Consider the following 15188-nt stretch of genomic DNA (forward strand, 5'->3'; position numbering starts at 1 on the left):
AGACTGCATCCCATGGGTGACAATCCTATCTCATACTTATAGCTGGATTTGAATCCATTGGACTGGCTGTTCAACGGCTTGGATGTAATGTACCACTAGAAGGCTCGTCAGTAGCCATAGAAGTATTTTCAATGGAAACTGAAACATGCTTTTGGGGGTTTCTTGGCAAAGTCACAACTTCTGGTAAGTTAGTGCCACCTATATTCAGCCAGTCTGAAAAATCAGGGGGAAAAAAAACCAGCACTACTACACTTAGAATTTGCAAGAAGAGAAAATATGGTTTCACTAAAGACAAAATTTTAGGACTCTAGATATTCAAGGGTAAAGGCACTACAAACTAAAAAGCCTATATAATTATGTATTTTATGAATGTTTTGATTCCTTAAATTTTTAAATTAAAATGCAAAACAGAATCACATGAAAAGTATCAGAAAGACAGCATATATAATTAATCTGAAAATAATTAGAAAATTATTACTGTATCATATTTCATAAATAACTATTTAAGAAAGAGCTATTAAGATGTAAAACCCGTTTTCAGAGGACAATTACATTTTATTATTTCCTTTTGATGTTGAAAACAAACATGTTTCAGACTTACTACTTACTATTGGTCTGATTGGATATTCTTTTTTTCCATGATTCAATCTTTAAGACATGCATGTATCTAGAAATGTGTTCAATTACTCTAGGTTATGTATCCAATCACAAAAAATTCTAGAACAAAATGGCTCACTGATAAATTCCAAGAATAATTTCTTAAAAAGAATTCACAGAAGTTGTTCTTCAACTATTTCAAAAATGAAGAAATACACTCTCCTTTCCAGCTTATTTTGTGAGTTCAGCATATTTCAACGCAAAATTCGACAAAGGTACAATGGCAAAAATGCAAAGCTGCAAACTATTTTTTGGAAGAACATAGATGCAAAATTCTAGCATCAAACGCGGATTACAAAAATTCTTGCAGACCAAATCCAACAGCATATTTTAAAAGGCGATTTGCCATAATGAACTGCATCCTTAAAGGAATACAATGGCTCAACATATAGAAACAAATAAGTGTAGTGATCACATCAAAAGAATGAAGGACAAAAATATCTAATTCCGCTAAATGGGAGAAAGATGACGGAATTTCTATTTGAGCTCTAAAACAACAAAAGATTGCTCATTGTCACCATTTTGATTCAACGTTATACTGAACGTCGAGGCAGAGCAATTAGCCGAGAGAGAGAGAGAGAAATAAAGTGCAGGCAAATCAAAAAGGAGACACACATGTCCTCCAGCAAAATACCCCATTTGGATTTATAACTCCTGATTCCAACCGCCTGATTATGCATATTCTGGCAAGTGGAAGTGATGCCCCACAAGTTGAATTTCTGCCATCCCTGTAGGAGACCTGGGGTGTTTTTCTGACCTCTGGGCACATTTGGCCAGAGTATAATTAGATGAATACCACCTCTCTCTCTCTCTACTCTCAAATTAAAAAAAAAAAAATTTGAAGGAGAATTTTGTTTTTCATTCATAGAAGCCTTTTGTCTCTAATGCTAGCTACTTCATTTCTTTTTGACTGGTACTAATGATTGAAATATGGTTTAATAATTTGTGTTAGTTAACATCAACAAGCATTAGTTACAAAGTTTTATTTCTATTGGGCATCTTTATGTAGATAGATTTATCTGCAAATTCAATAAGCACATTGCTTTCTTTTAAAACATTTGAAATACATCCAGACACTTCTATTTTATTACACAACATTAAACATATGTAATAGAAGTCAAGGCGACATATAATTGTATAATTAGAATTCTATCCATTTACATATTTTGACATTTACACCAAGTTTAATTCTTTTTTTTTTTAAACACGGCAAATGAAAATGCAGGAAGTGAGTAATAAGTAAGTATAAAGCTGTCATCTGATAAAATTCTCTATAGTCTCCCAAAAGATAAATTACAAACAGACGTCACATTTTATTTTTTAACAGCGTGTGTGTGTGTGTGTGTGTGTGTGTGTGTGTGTGTGTGCACAATTTCTTGGTCATAGGAGGGTATTGCAGTGCACAGGTTAAACCACTTGCTCCCCCATACCGGCATACCACATCAGAGTGCTGGTTTGAATCCCAGCGAGTTGATCCACTTACTAATGCACCTGGGGAAGCAGGGGTGACAGTTTAGGTAGCCGTGCTCCCATTCGGAAGACATTGATAGAATCCTGGGCTCCTGGCCTTGATCTAAGTGAACCTTTGGGGCCATTTGGAAAGTAAACCCACAGATGGAAGTTTTCGCTTTCCCTCTGTGGATGTGGATGTGCGTTTGTGTCTTTCTCTTTCTGAGCTTGTCTGCCTTTCAAATAAAGAAATAAATGAATGTTTTAAAAAAGATCTCTTCTAGGTATAAGGATACATGGTAACAAAAGGTTTCATTTATCAGTTGAAATATAAGCTGGAAACGTAACAAAAACAAAAACCAATGAAAATAAGTTTTTGCAGATATTGCTAATACAGTGTTTTTTTTCCCTGTTATTCATACAATAAGTGCTGCAAAAATTTGTTTCAGAACGTTAGAATCTTGAGCTGGTTATTTAAAATGGATTAGATCCATTTAAACAAGCAAGTTGGGAAACTTGTGGATTAAAACAACTGCATTGAAAGGTGGGAGCACACAGCATATCCAGAAACCCGGGAGGGGAGGGGGAACAAAATATAAAATTGCTTCAGATGATTACTGGAAGCTAAATTCAGAGAGACGCCAGGATCCCCTATGGATGCCAGTTCTAATCCTGGCTGCCCTGCTTCCCATCCTGCTCCCTGCTTGTGGCCTGAGAAAGTAGTCAAGAACGGCTCAAAACCTGGGGACCCAGCATCCACGTCGGAGACCTGGAGGAAGTTCCTGGCTCCTGGCTTCGGATCGGTACAGCATCAACCGCTGTGGTCAGTTGGGGAGTGAATCATCAGACAGAAGATCTTCCTCTATCTCTCCTCCTCCTTGTATATCTGACTTTGCAATAAAAATAAAAAAAGAAGTGAAAGAAAGAAAGAGAGAAAGAGAGAAAGGGAGAAAGAAAGAAAGAAAGAAAGAGAAAGAAAGAAAGAAAGAAAGAAAGAAAGAAAGAAAGAAAGAAAGAAAGGAAGGAAGGAAGGAAGGAAGAAAGAGAGAAAGAAAAAGAAAGAGAAAGAATAAGACAATTCCATAGGAGTAGATACCCAACAGAGCTTCCGGGTCATGAATGTGAATACGGCTTCCTTCAAGATACAGGGAAACATAAATTGTGTTTCAGGAGCTCTCAAGGAGTGCAGGTAAATTCACCTCCCCAATTCCCCAATTCCCAGATGAGGGAATTATTTGCTATCTACAGAAACTTTCATCCTACGGACACATCCTACAGACGCAGAATACAGTCTTGTTTTGTTTTTTCTATCAGTACTTAAATCTTATTCAGGATTGATCATACTATAGGCCACTAAACAAGCCTCAGCAAATTTTAAAACAGCATAATCATAGCATGCTTTGTAGAGCATCATGGAGCGAAACTGGAAACCAACAAGCCATAATACCCACAGAAGACATCAAATATTGGAAAAGTAGCAACATGCTAAATGAGCAATAAATTATAGCAGAAATCAGAGGAAAGTTTTTCAATACTTGAAATGAATGAAGGCCTCAACACAATTTATCAAAGCTTGTGGGACACATTCTAGGCCATGCTATGAAGAAAATTCATTGCAATTCGCACCTATGTTGAGAAACTAGAAAGGCACCAGGTGAATAGGCTAACAATATGTCTAAAGGAGTTAGAAAAACAGCAGCACAATAATTCCAAGACTAACAGAAAAAAAAGAAATAATAAAAATGTGAAGAAATAAACCAAAAGAACAATACATAAGATCAATGAATCAAACAGCTGTTTCTTTGAGGAAATAAACAAAACAGATTCTCCACAAGCCCGATTAAGGAGGAAAAAAAATGAGAAGGTATAAATCAATAGAATTGGAGACAAAAAAGGCAACAGCAGGTGCCTCGCACACACACAGAATAATCAGGAACTATCACAAGCATCTAAATACCAACATGTCAGAAGACCTCAAAAACATGGAAAGATTTCTGGACACATAAAATTCACCAAAATTGAATCATGAGGTTATCAAAAACACTAAACAAACCTATAAACCAGGATGGAGAATGATTAATCTATGAATTAGTAATTAATTCCCTCCCAACAAAGAAAATCCCCAGACCAGATGGCTTCGCTGCTGAATTCTACCAAATGTTTCAAGAAAACTTAAATCAATTCTCCCCAAACAATTCAAAACAAAACAAATGGAGGTAACCTGTCATTTTATCATTTTTTTTCCTACAAAGCCAGTATCACCGTAATACCAAAACCAGAGAGAGAAATAGTGAGAAAGCAAGCTATAGACCAATATAAACACAGTTGCAAAAGTCTTCTGCAAAGTGTTAACCTATAGAATCTAACACCACAGTGGACAAATCATCCCACACCAGGTGATTTCTGTTTGGCATGCGGAAATGGTTTAATACACACAGACCAGCAAGGATGATACACCCTATCAACCAAATGAAGAATACTTTTGGGGGGGAAAGAAAACTGAAGAATGTAAAATGGTAATAAGAAAAGTTTCACTTTGATGAAGAAAACATCTTTAGGATAAAGCAAGTAGAGTTTTCTTTTCCAGGGATTCAACGTTACGTTCAAACAAACAAACAGAAAAGTACCCTTCAACCAAGGTAAAAACAAGCAGCGCCAACTAAACACTCTGTTGTCTTCAAAGCCTATTTTATTTAGGATTTTAGAATTTATTTATGTATGTATTTGAAGGACAGAGAGAAGTGTGAAAGGGAGAGACAGGCAGAGAGAGAGAGAGAGAGAGAGAGAGAGAGATCTTCTATTTGCTTATTCATTCCCTAGCTTTCTACACTGTCCAGGGCTACTCCAGGTTAAAACCAGGAACCAGGACCTTATTCTGAGTTACAAGTCGTTGGATCATCTTCTGCCACCTTCCCTAAAACAGTGGCCGGGAACTGGTTCCAAAGTAGTTTCTGGTACTTGAACCAGTGCTCCACATGGGATGCCAGCATCACAAATAGCAGTCTACCTTATGGCAACTCTTCATATTATTTTCTAAAAGCTGAATCCAATAAAAATCCCATCATTGGAAACACTTGCCTCTCTGTGATCACACAGTGCAAATCAGAGGAGCTGTCATCATTGAAATGAAGACATGTTATTAAAAAATCAATATTATCTCCTGATAGAAATTTCAAAGTCTGAATGGTCCTCCTGTCTATGCAATCTTGCTTGACAAATGCCCTCACCTGTGTCCACCTGTGATTTTACATGTTTCAGAATTTGCTCATGGTAATGAATTTGGGAATACTGATGAATTAAGGCGAAAGGGAACACAACCACCAATTCTCTACTTTCCACTTCCCTCTGTGCCGTATCACCTCAACTATATTTATCATCTTCAAAGTCTGGAACAAACTATCAAAACCTGTAAAATTTAATAATCAATGTACCAAATATTTTTAAGCAAAAGTTAAGGCAAGTGTGGCAATAACTAAAAATAATTTCTCCACAGTATGAATTACATTATTTAAATTACCTTTCAATCATTGCCAAAAAATTGGCACACTAGTGGGCAATAAAGTAGATAAAAACAGAACCATGGAAAATTTATGCAGTGCTATCAACAGCTCCTGGCAAATGACATCTCATTTCACGCTCACAAGTTAATCAATAGATTATTCATCATTCACTGATGCTTTAGACAGAACATCTATCATTTCACTCACAGACACTTGAAGATGTCTTACATTTTAAAATTTCCCTATAGGACAAACAACTGGGGAAGGCTTCATGGCATATGAGTAAAGGGGTCATCTGAGATGCCCACATGCCTTATGGATGCCAGTGTGAGTCCTGGCCACTCCCCTTCCAATCCAGATCCCTGCTACTGTGCTGGGGAAAGCAGTGGAAGATAGCCCAGCTGCGTTAGCCCCTGACACTCACATAACCCAGTTGTAGCCTCTGGCTTGAGTCTGGCCCAGTGTGGGCATCACGACCATCGGTGTATGAACCAGTGGGTGGAAGCTCTCTCTCTCTTTCTCTCCCACTTTAGCTGAAACTCTGATTTCAAAACAAATAGACAAATATTTAAAAAGACCAACTCTTCTCTGAACATACCTAATTAAATATGTAATATTTTTGTTGAGTACCTAGAAATAACTAAGGGGCAACTTTATTCAGAAAAAAGTGAAATTTCTGTGGAAGAGAGAAGAACAGTAGAAACTAAACAGTAGCAGTGAAGAAAGATAATTGAGATCTTCTTTCTGCTGGTTCATTCTGCAAACAGCTGCAGAGGCTGGAACTGGGGCAGGCCTAAGTGGGGAGCCAAGAGCTGCATCTGGGTCTCTCACACACGTGGCAGGGGTCCAAGGACTTGTGCCATCTGCTGTTTCTCTATCAGACACACTAGCAGGAAGCTGGAGTAGAATGCAACAGCTGACACACAGACTGGCTCTTCTGCAAGGTGTCAGTGTCACAGGCAGTGGCTTCATCAGTGCACCAAAATACCAGTGGCAAAATGTTCATTTTCTACAAGGTATTTTGAAACTTGATGTGATGTGAACAGCAATGTTTTTGTTTTGTTTTTTTACTTTTTTTTTTTTTACTGTTAAAGCACATTATTTCAATAAATGCGAGTTGTAAGTGCAATGGACAGAGTATTGACAAAGTATTGAATCCTTTTTTTTTTCTTTCTGGAATCCAAAAACTCTGGTTGCATAAGAATCCTTGCTAAGCAGATACCAGCTTTGCTAATTTCCACTTGTAGTGCTGTTCTTCAGAAGCATCTGAATTATTGTGGCAATAATATTTGCACTTCCATGAGAGACATAAAAGCACATTTAGATTATCAAATTGAGAAAGTTAGAGTAATATTAATTAGCATAGCACTATAACAAGTAGTATCATTGTTATGCCATTTAATATGTGCATATTTTATCATAGCAGTATGAAACATGTTGAATATTTGAAATTATTTTCAGCCAAAAGATTAAGAAAATTATAAAAGCAAAGCTGTTAAAACTATTTTGTACCGGTTTCTTAGTAACATAACACACTGCAATGTATAGTTTTCTATGAATTCTCCATTTTCATAACATATTTAATGTGTTTAATTTATATTTAATATTTACTTTCCTCTAGTATGTTGTATGATATTCTATTACATATTTGTTCTATGGTTCCTATTAATAGTACATAGAAAGGCCCAGTGTCCTGGTGTAGCATGCTAATATTCCACCTGTGGCACCAGCATCCCATGTGGGCATCAGTTGGTGTCTGGCTTTTCCATTTTCAATGCAGCTCCATGCTAATAGGCCCTCCCCTGGCTGCTGCACCCATGTGGGCAATCTGGAAGAAGCTCCAGGTTCCTGTCTTCAGACTGGCCCAGCTCTGGATATTTGGGGAGGGAAACGTTGCATAGAAGATCTCTCTCTCTCTCTCTCTCTCTCTCTCTCTCAATTCTGAATTTCAAGTAAAATAAATAGATCTTAAATAAATAAATAATATACACATAACAGCAGCTCTTTGAACACAATTTGTCTTTCATCTTAAAGTTTTACAATTATTTTCTGGTTTCAAAAGGATGTTGTTCTAAAAAAGTTAAATATAAATGAAATTATAAATAAAGAAATAAAAATTATTATTTTTAAAATCCATACCGAGGCCATTCCTGCTACTTCTCCAAGACATCTGTTTCCATAGATAGAATAAACTTTAGGATTCTATGAAATGCTTTGAAACTTTACTTGGAAGAGAGAAGAGAAAGGGAGAGAGGGGGGCATAGAGGAGTGAGAGAGGGGGCCTGGTTTGCTTCCCAAATGATCACAACTGCCAGAGTAAGCCTGGAATTCAGAACGGACCTTGTCCATGAAGCCAAGAGCAATCATGACTGCCCTCTGAAGTATGTGTTAATAGGAAGCTGGAACGAGAAATTGCAACTGGAACTAAACCCCACGCCTTCTGATTCCAGCATCTTAACTGGCTTCTTAGTCTTGAGGCCAAATGCCCACGCCCAAAATTTAAACTTCATCCTCCACGATGCTTTGCTTTACACAAAGTGGAATGATGGTACGGTCCTTATTTCATAATACACCCTCTTATCTATCATTATATTAAGAACACACTGTCATTCTGGTAAATATTTTTAAGAAGCATGATGACAAGCACTTGGCTGCAAATGTATTGCTTTTACAGTGGTAAGCAGTGCTTTATAAAGGTATTGCAATGTTTTTGGATGTACGCCTTGCTCCTTACACTTCAAATGAGAGGAATATTATGATGCTATTAGAACTCTGTCAGACCCTCTTGGAAAATAGGATCAGGGAGAGTTCAACCTAAACAGGGAAAATGCATTTGCCTTTCCACACGCACAACACTGATGCTGCACCTTTCTTGATGGGTGGATATATTCTAAAGAATCCCTCAGAGTCCCCCACTTCTATATAGTAAATCCATACTGTGTTATGATGTCAGTGTGAACCCCTTGTGGGTCTCTGTTTTCATTCGGGGTTTTATTTCCTGACAGGGCTTGGCACTCAAATATTCATTAGAAAAATGTCATGATTGTTTGGGTCTGATAGGTGTAAGACAAACCAAATACTGAAATGAGTAATACATGTTTGTCCCATCAATAGGTCTAAAACTCCATGACATGTTTTTCGGACCTTATTGTCTGATTATCTAACATGAAATTTAAATATAAATTTATATATATGTCTAAGATCTATAATTTTCGTTTTATAGTCCATATTCATTTTTTAAAGGATTTATTTATTTGGAAGGCACAGTCATAGAGAGAGGGAGAGAGGAGGACTCTCCCTTCCACTGGTTCACTGTTCCAGTGGCTTCAGGAATTGGGCAGTTCTGCAACCAGGAGCCAGAAGTTTCTTCTGGGCCTCTAGCATGGGTGCAGGGGCCCAAGGACTTGTAGAAACTTTCACTGCTTTCTCAGTCTCACTAGCACACTGCTATATAGCATGTAGAGCAGCTGGACCTTGAAGAGGTGCCCATCTGAGATATTTGTACTATAGGCGGCAGCTTAAGCATCTATGCCACAATTTTCACCCCTGAATATTTTGAAAGTGGAGTAACATAATTATAACTTTTGTTAGTCACCCGATCTGCTTTAGTTACTACAAGCGTTTCCAGGTAGGAGATACTACTTCATCAAATGTAATCATCTTCGTTCCTGGAAAAGGCCACTTTTCTCTGAGTCATTCAGAATTTGGTTTCGTTTCATTTCTGGCCTGAGTGGGGAATGTCTTTTCTGTCAATGGAAATATTTTTGGTGACTAATTCTCAAATTAAAGCAACAGAATGTCACATCAAAGCTGATTTTTGTACTTGGGTCCAATGGGGGGAGGGAAAGAAGAAATAGAATAGAATGCTTGTATTTTTATACTCCAATGCTGTCCTTTAAAGTCCAACTTTATTTCTAGATTTTTGGATGACAAAAGACCTCTATCACAATGATGTGTCTAATTTGCATTCCTTGGGCAGGAATAGGCTATGCATTGATTTCAGGTTTAGCATATGCTGTCATGTTATATTTATTTCATGGCTAAACCTCTCAAGGTTTTAGCCTCCTGTGTAAGAATGAATTAAAATAACAGACCAGAGGCATATCTTAAGCAAGGGGGGCTGTTTGCAAGGTCGGCTCTTGGCTGGAATATGGGGGAATTTGGCACTTGATCCTTGCTAATGAGTGATTCACTATGCCTAGACTGTACAAACAGTGTGATTCATGATGAATACGTGTGTGCCTTCTGGGAGTCTGGAATTTGTTAGACACCAGACACAGGGTACCTATGTAACCAGCTTCCCCAAAACAAAATAGAATAAAACAAAGAGAAAAAAAAACATCAGGTTCTGAGTCTTCATGCATTTTTTTCAGCAGAAACTTTGTACATATTTCTCTGCATTTTTATTGTTGGTTAAATGTGCACGCTCAATACGCCCCTTCCCAGGAGAGAAAAAGGATTACTTCAGACGTTCTCCATGCTCTTCTTTGAACTTGACACCCCTTAGCCACAAGCACCACTATCTACCAAGCCCCATGGACTTTGGACACATCTCCAAATATAGGAATGGTGTTGGGAAGCCTTCAACATACCTCCTTACACAGTATGAAGGTTTGTGGTCAGCACCGTGGCTCAACAGGTTAATCCACCTCTTTTAGTGTTGGTATACCCGACAGAGGTGCCACTTCATGCCCAGCTACTGCACTTCTGAGCCAGCTCCCTGCTGAAGGCCAAGGAAAGCAGTAGAGGATGGTTCAAGTCCTTGGGACCTTATATCTACATGAGAGACATGGGTCTACATGGTGAAATGGGTCAGCCAAGAGGTGATTTGGACTGTGTTTAAGATGCAACTCAGACTCGTGCAGCGCCTGCAAGAGTTTTAGTCCTGGGTATTCTGCTTCCCATCCAGCTTTCTGCCAGTGTATCTCATGCAAGGCACAAAATGATGGCTCATGTGCTTACATCCGTGCCTATGTGACATACCTGGGTTGAGTTCAAGGCTTCTGGCTTTTGTCTGGTCCAGCGCCAGCTGTTGTAGGCACTGGCAGAGCAACCCATTGTATCTCTCTCTCTCTCTCTCTAACCGTATGTGTGTGTGTGTGTGTTTTAAATGAATAAATTTTAAAAAACAAAGTCTACATTGCTCATTTTCATTCAATACCTGACCTGTTTCTTTTTTTTTTTTTGGTTTTGGTTTTTAAGACATTTACTTTTATTGGAAAGGCAGATTTACAGAAAGAAGTAGAGAAAGAGATAAATATCTTCCATCCACTGGTTCACTTCCCAAGTGGCCACAACGGCTGGAGCTGAGCCAATCCGAAGCCAGGAGCCAGGAGCTTCTTCCTGGTCTCCAACACAGGTGCAGGATCCCAAGGTTTTGGGCCATTCTTGACTGCATTCTCAGGCCACAAGCAGGGAGCTGGATGGGAAGAGGAGCAGCCGGGACACCAACTGGCACCAATATGGGATCCTGGTATATGCAAGGCAAGGATTTAGCCACCAGGCTACTGCGCTAGGCTCATGGCCCCCTTTATAACGTGTTTTGGGAGAACACTGAGATGACAGGTGGGAAACATACTGGGAGAAAAATGGTTTATGAACTTTGGGTGGTTGATTGTTTGTGAATGAGGGAATGTAGCAAACACCAAATCCCTGTGTTTAGGATCCCAGGAGCCTTTAGTTTTACTATGGAGAAGCAAAAGAAGAAATGAGCAGAAATTAAGTCTTTAAACCCAAGGAAGAGTCTGCTGAATTCCCTTTCTAGGAACACATGCATGCAAGTGTTTTTACAACTAACGGAAAGTTCCAGACACAAATTAGAAACAGCAGTTTCATTTATTCTCACAACTGCGATTTTTTAAACTCCCTGTGTGGTTTTTCACACATTGAAACAGCTCTCTTAAGCTGTTTCTGGCTCACTTACACTTCCTAATTGGCAAGCAATAAACTTTCCTGCTCGTTACTTCCTTTGCTTGGGAAGTCAGAATTTAACCTATTTTGCACGAAACAGAAAATCAGTTAATCTAGGTGTGACTAGATCTTTTGCAATTTAAGTGATAGATCTTGGACTTAGCAGCAGTACCTTCTCCCTTGAGCAGAACTTTTGATAGGGTCAGCTAGGCAGTAAGCGGATTCCAGAACAGGTGTGGTGGGCAAGAGATGGAGGATACAGGTTGAAGTGACAGCTACATCCAGCTTTGGAGTGCCACTCGGAGTTCTGGTTTCTTGCTCATGCATCCTCTGGGAGGCTCAGGTGAGAAGGAACTTGTGCTGTCACGTGTCAGGTGCAAATGGGGTCACAGATCCAGGCTTTCGCTTCACCAAGACCCAACTCTTTTTGCAGGCTTTTGGGAAGTTGCCCAGCAGAAAGGAGATTCTCTCTTTCCTCTCTCTCCCTCCTCTCATTCTCTCTCCTATCTCCTCTCTCTCTCTTTCCTCTCTCTCCTCTCTCCCTCTCTCATCTGCTCTATCATCTGTATGTGTTTTATTATCTGTCTAGAAGTTATCCACAGCTAAGCCTATCTATCTGTTTTCTATCATCCACCATCACCTCTAGGACCTTCTATGTCCCTCTGTCTTTCAATGAAAACAATTAAGCAACAGCATCAACAAGAAAATGGCCAGATTTCCTTGCCTTACCCAAGAGTCAAACCTGGCCCTCCATTGTTCTTGTAAAATGGATTTTTAAAATTGTTAACATGATGTGCTCATTCATTTCATATCGTCGTCATTGCCCGCTTTGGCTCTGCAACAGCAGGTTTGAGAAGTGTAGCCCGGACTGTACAGCTCACAAAGATTAAGATATTTAGTCTGCCTCCCCTTAAGCCCAGTTTGGTTCTCTTTGCCCCTAGAAGGATGAGAAGATGCACACTGCCTGTTTATTAAACATGCAGCCAAGTAATGTGGAATGAGCTGAAAAGTAGAACTAGATTTTAAAAAAAAAATCTTGAGAAGACCAGACTATGAGATAAAAATACAAAGATTACATTGAAAAAGGAATACATATAAAATCGCAGAATCAGGGTCACATATAAACAAGATCACCTTGGCTCTCAATTCAGTGGAATGAGGGCCATCTCCATTGCCTTCCCCTGGAGCATCAGCAGGAAGCCGGCTCAGAAGCTGAGCAGGCTGCACAATCTAATACAAAATGCCAGAACTGCTGGCCCCAGCGAAGACACCAAGTGTCGCCCATAAATAGTATAGGCTGCACCAGTTTTCTGAAATCGTGACAATTACATTTTGTCAGGAGAATTGCAAGGATCATTTGCTTAATTTTTTTTTCTGGTGGAAATATTGATGTGAGCTAGAACTCTACATGTGCTTGAACTTAATATCTGGTAATAAAGAGGAACTCACAGGATGTGGCACTCCCTTGGGGATCTTAGTTTGATTTCACTTGCCTGGAGCACAGAGGACCCAGAGTTCGCTGGAGAGCATTTTGTCAAGCACACTTCACCTTCGCAGCAGGGTTTAGTAGTTAATGAATTCATTTTTTGATCCCTCCGAAAGTTTCCCAGTTAGGTTTAAAATAACAGCTATGGAAAGTCAGAACATTTTATTGTAAAAAAGTTCAAAGTGGCAAGAGGCATTGGCTATGCAAAGTTCTCTATGACATTCAACGAACTTTGGAGGGATTAAAAGATAATTTTCATTCTGTGACCAATTTTGGAGCCTTAAACCACGTAGATTCGGGCAGCTTCCCAGGGAAATTTCTCTGCAAGACTTTCTGTGCTTCGGTACAGAAATAAATATTTTAAAGTGAATTCCTCACTTTTGATGACTCAACACACCATGGAATGCTAGCAGAGTACTGAAATCGGAGCAGGTGAAGAGGTATCTAGCAAGAAATTGCTGAGGTCATAAGCCCCTCCCTGTAGTCCCATCTGCTCCATCCAAGCCCCTGCCCGTTCCCTTTTCCCTACAGCAAACACCGTGAAACCATCACTCAAAACCAGAACTGGCCCAAAGTAATCAACAGTGCTGCCAGCTGGGTCCCTGAGCTGACCTTTAGCTGATTACCATGCCATTGTAATAATAATTACCATGGCTGAAATCCAGCTCCTGTCATGTGCTTGACACCAAGGATCCTCTGTGATTAAAAAAACAAAACAAACAAACAAACCAGCAAGGAAACAGGCAGGATACAAGCTCTGTTCTCCACCACATTCCTCCCCTTGAGTCTGTGCCTTGCATCAAACCCCATTGGCACCTCCAGATCATGTAAAAGGATGGCCCCTCACCTCCTTGAGCACAGCTCACATTTAAATCCTCCCAAATTCTTTGAGCGTATCCATGCAAATAAACCCTGTTTGTCTGCTGACTTTTGCCTGTGTCTTATCCTTTACATTCATGTGTTCAAGGCAGATCTGAACCCATTCAAGCCACATCCTGACATCTGTGGCAAGCCAGCCAGGGGCAAGCAGTTGACAGCCCACCTGAAGATCAACTGAGTCTTCTTTTAGCCTTCTTTGTGCTTCTGGTATTTGCTTTCATTCTTTTTTCCTCTTTTCACTTTGTCTGCACTTGATGAAGACTAACTCCACGAGCACAACCATACCTGATCCCTCTATCAACTGGGGGAGGGTAAGAACAGACACTGTGCAGACTGGACGTCTTTGGGTCCTTTGGGATGAAGGTTTAGAAGTCTTGCTGCCACTTGTTCCCAGGCCTTCAGTGCCAGAGGCTCTTCTTCTTCACCATCTGGTTATGCACATCTACGCTGCCTACACTGTCTTTCACGTACATCCTCTAAATTTGTCTCTTCCAGAACTCAACAATTTCACGTGCAAATAATGGCCGTTGAAGGTACCAGACATTATTCATGAATGGCAGCATTCTTTCTGCCCTTGTCCTAGCCACATCACAAGTTGAGGAAATCTAAAGGATATGATCAGTACACGTTTAAGTAAACAAAAAACATGAAACCTCAAAGTTTTTCCTTCGCCTCTTTTTCAAATAGGTTGTCACAAGACAGATGTGTAAACAACCTTAGTAAGAAAGTGCATGAGATAAAGGTTTACAAAGAGAAAAACAAGTTAGATGGCTATTACCAGTTTTGATGTTGCATTTCTTGTGCATTTTCAAAAGAGTGTGCTTGTGAATTTAACCACCTATTTAGATGAAGATAGTGTGTATTCAGGAACCATGCTTCTCCCGTTAATGTTAATAGTTACAGAAAGACCGATTTTCATGGTCTTTACTTTGTCTTTTGCGAAATTATTATTCTTCTCCAGCATCTCAATGGAAATACCTAGTGTCAAACCCTCATCACTGAGGGAAGTGCACTCATTTGTAAGGATATTATGAAAATATTATGAGAAAATGGCCATAATTCACTTATTCCTCAATCACATCCTTAGTGCTATGAGATATCAAGTTGTTCTGCGACTATGAAGTGAATACATGGATGCATAAAGGGTGTAGACATAACCTTTGTTTTCCCTAACACCACTGCTGGTTTGGGGAATTTTATATATGTGTGTGTATATGTACATATACATACACATATGCATTTTACAGGTGATAAAATTAAGATTTACAACAAAAATTTTTTACAGGTAATTTTCTAAGCAAAAACAA

This window comes from Ochotona curzoniae, unplaced genomic scaffold (assembly GCF_017591425.1).
Source record: "Ochotona curzoniae isolate NIBS_2020 unplaced genomic scaffold, NIBS_Ocur_1.0 contig_21, whole genome shotgun sequence".
Lineage (NCBI taxonomy): Eukaryota > Metazoa > Chordata > Mammalia > Lagomorpha > Ochotonidae > Ochotona > Ochotona curzoniae.